This window comes from Anomaloglossus baeobatrachus, chromosome 11, assembly GCF_048569485.1.
Source record: "Anomaloglossus baeobatrachus isolate aAnoBae1 chromosome 11, aAnoBae1.hap1, whole genome shotgun sequence".
Lineage (NCBI taxonomy): Eukaryota > Metazoa > Chordata > Amphibia > Anura > Aromobatidae > Anomaloglossus > Anomaloglossus baeobatrachus.
In genome coordinates, this window is record NC_134363.1 from 148342322 (window position 1) to 148349249 (window position 6928).

Consider the following 6928-nt stretch of genomic DNA (forward strand, 5'->3'; position numbering starts at 1 on the left):
GGCGCCTCATGCACTTCCTGGGGAAGATGGTGGCAGCAATGGAAGCAGTCCCTTTCGCGCAGTTTCACCTGCGTCCACTTCAATGGGACATCCTACGCAAGTGGGACAGGATGCCGACGTCCCTAGACAGGAACGTTTCCCTCTCTCAGGCAACCAAAGCTTCCCTTCGGTGGTGGCTTCTTCCCACTTCATTATCGAAGGGGAAATCCTTCCTACCCCCATCCTGGGCGGTGGTCACGACGGACGCGAGTCTGTCAGGGTGGGGAGCAGTTTTTCTCCACCACAGGGCTCAGGGTACGTGGACTCAGCAAGAGTCCTCACTTCAGATCAATGTTCTGGAGATCAGGGCAGTGTATCTTGCCCTAAAAGCGTTCCAGCAGTGGCTGGAAGGCAAGCAGATCCGAATTCAGTCGGACAACTCCACAGCGGTGGCTTACATCAACCACCAAGGTGGGACATGCAGTCGGCAAGCCTTCCAGGAAGTCCGGCGGATTCTGCTGTGGGTGGAAGCCACAGCATCCACCATATCCGCAGTTCACATCCCGGGCGTAGAAAACTGGGAAGCGGACTTTCTCAGTCGCCAGGGCATGGACGCAGGGGAATGGTCCCTTCACCCGGACGTGTTTCAGGAGATCTGTTGCCGCTGGGGGATGCCGGACGTCGACCTAATGGCGTCACGGCACAACAACAAGGTCCCAACATTCATGGCTCGATCTCAAGATCACAGAGCTCTGGCGGCAGACGCCTTAGTTCAGGATTGGTCGCAGTTTCGGCTTCCTTATGTGTTTCCTCCTATGGCACTGTTGCCCAGAGTGTTACGCAAGATCAGGGCCGACTGCCGCCGCGTCATCCTCGTCGCTCCAGACTGGCCGAGGAGGTCGTGGTACCCGGATCTGTGGCATCTCACGGTCGGCCAACCGTGGGCACTGCCAGACCGACCAGATTTGCTATCTCAAGGGCCGTTTTTCCATCTGAATTCTGCGGCCCTCAACCTGACTGTGTGGCCATTGAGTCCTGGATCCTAGCGTCTTCAGGATTATCTCAAGAGGTCATTGCCACTATGAGACAGGCTAGGAAACCTACGTCCGCCAAGATCTACATTTCTCGAACGGCGCCCCTGCGCCGCTCGGATGCACTCTTTGTCCTTGTCGCTGGTCAGCGTAAAGGGACACAAGCTTCCAAGTCAACCCTGGCTCGGTGGATCAAGGAACCAATTCTCGAAGCTTACCGTTCCTCGGGGCTTCCGGTTCCCTCAGGACTGAAGGCCCATTCTACCAGGGCCGTGGGAGCGTCCTGGGCCTTGCGACACCAGGCTACGGCTCAGCAGGTGTGTCAGGCAGCTACCTGGTCGAGCCTGCACACTTTCACGAAGCACTATCAGGTGCATACCTATGTTTCGGCAGATGCCAGCCTAGGTAGGCGAGTCCTTCAGGCGGCAGTTGCCCACCTGTAGGACGGAGCCGTTACGGCTCTATTATGAGGTATTATTTACCCACCCAGGGACTGCTTTTGGACGTCCCAATTGTCTGGGTCTCCCAATAAGGAGCGACAAAGAAGAAGGGAATTTTGTTTACTTACCGTAAATTCCTTTTCTTCTAGCTCCAATTGGGAGACCCAGCACCCGCCCCTGTTTTTGTATAACACATGTTGTTCATGTTAAATGGTTTCAGTTCTCCGATATTCCTTCGGATTGAATTTACTTTGAACCAGTTTATAATTTTTTCCTCCTTCGGGCTTTTGCACCAAAACTGATGAGCCCGTAGCAGTACGGGGGGTGTATAGGCTGAAGGGGAGGGGCTTTACACTTTTAGTGTAATACTTTGTGTGGCCTCCGGAGGCATAAGCTATACACCCAATTGTCTGGGTCTCCCAATTGGAGCTAGAAGAAAAGGAATTTACGGTAAGTAAACAAAATTCCCTTCTTCTCTGACGCCTGATTGGGGGACACAGGACCATGGGACGTCCTAAAGCAGCCCATGGGTGGGAAACATAAAAGAAGACAACACAACCCAAGGACTAGGAACCAGTCCCAGACAGCCTGGAGCGCCTACTGAGAGAGGTGCTCTACTGCCGTTTGCAGAATTTTCCTACCCAGATTTGCCTCAGTTGAAACCAGGGTATGGACTCTGTAATGCTTTGAAAACGTATGTAGGCTAGACCAGGTCGCAGCCTTACACACCTGTTCCACTGAAGCCTGATGCCGAATGGCCCACGAAGCGCCAACTGCTCGCGTGGAATGAGCCCGCAGCCCACTAGGAATGGGCTTGAGTTGCAGGCGGTAGACTTCCTGGATCGCAGAGCGAAACCAGCGAGCCAGCGTCGCCTTTGAAGCTGACAGTCCCTTCTTAGGCTCCTCAGGAATGACGAACAAAGAGTCCGTTTTCCTAAAGGGGGCTGTCCTGGATATGTAATATCTGAGAGCTCTGACGAGGTCTAATGAATGCAGAGAAAACGATGTTACGGTGAGTACACAAAAATCCGTTTTAACCAATAGTGACTGGGTAGATTCTAACTTTTATAAGTAGTGATGGGTGAACTGGATACCTAGTGTCCGTGCACAGACCCCCAACCTGGAGTTCTCAGGGAAGTCCATGTTACTGTAGGGGTTCGGCCACCCGGGTAATTAAAAAGAAAATGAGTAATAAAGCAGTTGTGTTATACTTACCGACCTTCCTCCTGTAACACTACTTCCAGGACCGCTCATTAACTCTTATATATTCACTGCTTCCCCTGCCCACCACCAGTCCCGACCTCTGTGATTGGTTGCAGTCAGACCATTCCCCCACCCTGTGTTACAGCATCTGTGATTGGTTGGAATCACACCTGCTGTCTGCGTCCCTATAGTGGTGTAAAAATAAATTGGCATAGGGTCCCCCCATATTGTGATACCCAGCACAGATAAAGCATACGGCTACAGGCTGCAGCACCCAGCCTTGTGCCAATTTTAGCTGTGTATCAAACTGAGAGCCCATGTGCGGCTTTTTTTTTTTTTTATTATTATTATTATTTAAATAAATGATCTTTAAAACACGGCATGCGGTCACTCCAATTTTGATACCCAGCCAAGATAAAGCCGACAGCTGAGGGCTGGTATTCTGAGGCTGGGGAGGCCCATGGATATTGGACCCCCCCAGGCCTAAAATAGCAGACAGCAGCCACCCAGAATTGTCAAATTGATTAGATGCGACAATCCCAGCACTTTACCCAGCTTATCCCAATTGCTCTTGTGCGCTGGCAATCAGGGTAATATACGGGTTTAATAACAGCCCACAGCTGCCACTAAGCCTTAGATTAGTGATGGGAGGTGTTGTGAATACGTTTTCCAGTTTGGGGCTCCCTCTTGTGGTCATTACTGGCGGTGCAGTTGATGTGTGTGTGCAATGAAAGCCACATACCTGTGGAGGACTGGCAATCAGGGTCAGATTGGGCTATTTAACTGAGTAGTTTTCTCTTGTTACTTGCCGGTGGTCAATGTCTCCTGTGTGTTAAGGACATTCTGTAACCAGCTCTGCTCACTACCAGAACTCCTCTCAGATAAGTGGTCTTTGTACTTCTGCTGTTTGTTTTCCACTTTCTTGTTGTTTTTTCTGCTTTAATACTAAGGCTTGATTACTATTTTGTCTGTGTGGAGTTCTTGGTGGAATGGGATCATTCCCTACTGGGAGTGTCTGTATACTTAGCTCCATGATTCTGCAAGGTTTGTGTTTGTCATGCTTGGTATTAATTCAGCCCTCATCTGTATTAGTGTTTTTGGATCCCAGTAACATCAGAGTGCTGATACAGTGGGGGAGAGGTTGTGTGACCTCAGGATTTTTCCATATCAGAAGTGCTGGTATATATTAGGGTTTTTATGGCTGCAGACAGTTGCTCTTTCCTATCCTTTCCTATAAAGATAATTTGGGCGTCCCCTTTGCTGAAATGTCTTTTTTCATGCTTTTATTGTGTTTTTCTATATCACCGTAGCCTTTACATGTGGGGGGCTATCTATATATCTTTGGGGACTGCTCCGAGGCAGATTAGCTTTCTTATATCTCTATCTGTGAGATTATTTAGGTCTCCGGCTTTGTCGAGGCGTCCAGGTCATTGTAGGCACGCCCCACGGCTACTTCTGATTGTGTGTCAGGTTTAGGTCTGCAGTCCGGTAAGTTTCCAGCCACTCTGTTACCTTTTTGGGATTCCGCATTTTTTGATCCTCCTCGGTCTCTGAATCATAACAGGGAGGTGTATAAATTCCAGAGTTTTTGTATAAACTCAGCGACGTCACAGCTGCAGCTCAGTCAGTGTCTGCCTGAAGCTGCAGCGGGCTTTCATGTTCTGTAATGTGCCCGTGCGCTGTCACTTCAGGATGTAGTAGAGTCTGGATCGTCGTGGGACCTAGTGTGGATTACGTCAGATCTGGGTGTTTGGTGGGTTAATAAATTGGAGAAAGAGTGTCTTTTTTTGTATTTAATTTCAAATAAAGGATTGTGTTTTTCTTTTCACTTACAGGATTAGTAGTGGGGGGGGTCTCATAGACCCTACCCATTACTAATCTAGGGCTTAGTGGCAGCTGTAAGCTGTCATTAATCCCCTTAAATTACCCTGATTGCCAACACATCGGTATCGGTTAGCACGGTTGTAGCCAGGTCTAATTTACTCTGAAACACTGGCCATTCAGAGAAAATTATACTTTACAGATTTAGTCAGAGACCACACTAGTTCAGCTCTGTCACTCGGCCGGCTTTGCCCAGACGTTCCCCCCTCTATAGGAAAGACCTGTCAAACACCTCTTGCACCACTCAGAAGAGTAGTCTAAGGACCGCCCCGGACTAGTCTGGTTCCCGGCTGGATATGAATAAAGTATATTTTCTATAAGGAGAGTTTTGGAGTTAAATATGCCAGGCCTTGAGTCACGCTACTTTGCAGTTTGGGCAACAATCAGATGACTGCTTCCTTTTAAGAACCACTAGAGAAAAATAAGAAAAGGATCTTGACACTCACACGGCTGGCCTCTCTGCTGCTACCCCGGTTTTCTTTATCGTTCCTATGGGAGACCCAAACCATGGGTGTATAGCTTCTGCCTCCGGAGGACACACAAAGTACTACACTCAAACGTGTAGCTCCTCCCTCCTAGCATATACACCCCCTGCTAGCCAGTCCTAGCCAGTTCAATGCTTTGTGTTTCAGGAGGTCACACACACATGCATTCTCTGATTTTTGATTTTTTTCTTTGGATCAAAGATTTGGAAGAAAAGCGGGTCCAGTCTGGACTCCCGGCATGTCCCTTCTCACCCCACTGTGTCGGCGGTGCTGTTAAGGTTGATTTTCCAAGGCTGGAGCCTTCCCATGCCGCGCTCCTTCAACACCCTCTGAGAGGCTCTGGTTTGAAGTGGGAGCCAACACGGTTCTCACTGCTTTGCAGGAGACCGGTCTCCATCCACAGCCCTGTTCAGGATCCTGTCGGACGGAGCGCTCATCCCCCAGGGACCTGGCACCTGCGTCTCACAAGCTAAGTACATGAGACGTTATTACCACAGAAAGTGGTCTTTCCAGGGGTCCTTTATACTTTATTTTGTGGGGAGAGTGTGTTTTATGTTTGTGTTAACATTTCCGGCCGGTTCTCCAGTTTTCACTGGAGAACCGCGCCGATGGTGCCTGCACGCCGGCCGCATGTTTAAATCTAGGCCCCGGCTTCGCCTGAGGCCTAGTTTCGGTTTCCACTGCCTCTGCTTGTCAGTCACGCAGAGGGACAGGATGGCTCCGCCCAGCGGCTGTGCAGCACAGGGAAGGGACACTCCTCACTGAGGAAGGATTCCCTCCCCTGTCTACCTCATTTGCCGCTCTCAGAGTAGGCCCTGCCCCCTCTCCTCGCTCCGGTCGCCATTTTCTCAGCGTTCTCTGTGCCTGCATAGGCACAGAGATTCCACATTGTGACAAGTGGGGGCCTGGGGTGAGGGACTGGGGGCACAAAAGTGTCTATTAAACGCTAGCAGCCACAACCTCCGGTTTGTGCAGCTGCTTATTTTATCTGTTATATACTCTGCTGGGGGCCACTCTGGTCAGAGCCCCCACCTCTGCAGCATGTCTCACATCAGAGCAAGGCTGCAGGGCTGTGTTTATTTTACACTGTATGAAGACTCGTACGGCCTGTACCGAGCACATAGACACAGGAGACGCAGAGTCAGCCTGGAGGCTCATCAGTGGTCCCTCCAGCTGCTCCGGCTTCGGTGGCTGAACCCCCGGTTTGGGCAGAATCTCCAGGGGATGACTGTCCCGGACTCTGCGGAGCATGCATTAGCCCCCTTCACAGGGTGTTTCTGCTACTTCTCGCTCAGCAAAGCTCACGGAGGACTCTCCTTCTGGTCTCAGACCCCCGTCCTCCTAAAATGGAGACGCAGGGTCCCCGGTCCTTCCCCGTCCCGCAGCTCTGATTCACGAGCTGACTCACTGGACGAGGAGGATGTCCCTACCAGGGGCTCGGACGCTACTTTAGGTACATTGATCTGTCCGAAGGTGACGCAGATGCTAATGATGGGATTGCGTCCATTATACTTGTACTGGACTTCCATCCGCCTGTATTAAGGGAGCACTCCCCGCTGGCAGAAAGGCATCAGTATACCTTAAACAGAACAAGGAGTGTGTTCCTTACCACTCTAGTTTTCAGCCCACTGTGTCCAGGCCCACAGCCTGTCCTGTCAGACCCCAAAGCGGAGTTCTGATGACTGTTTCTCCCTCCCACCAGTGGTGGTCAAGGAGTGAGCTAATTCGCCAAGGGTGGTCCCTCCGGTGTCTAGACTTTCAGCCCGGATAGTTGTATCAGTGGCTGACGGCACCTCTATAGGGATCCCACTGTACATTACTTTTGTACTGGACCTTAATCCGCCGGAGTTACCTTGCCTAAGAGAACAAGGAGCGTGTTCCTTAACCACTCCAGTTTTTCAGGCCTCTG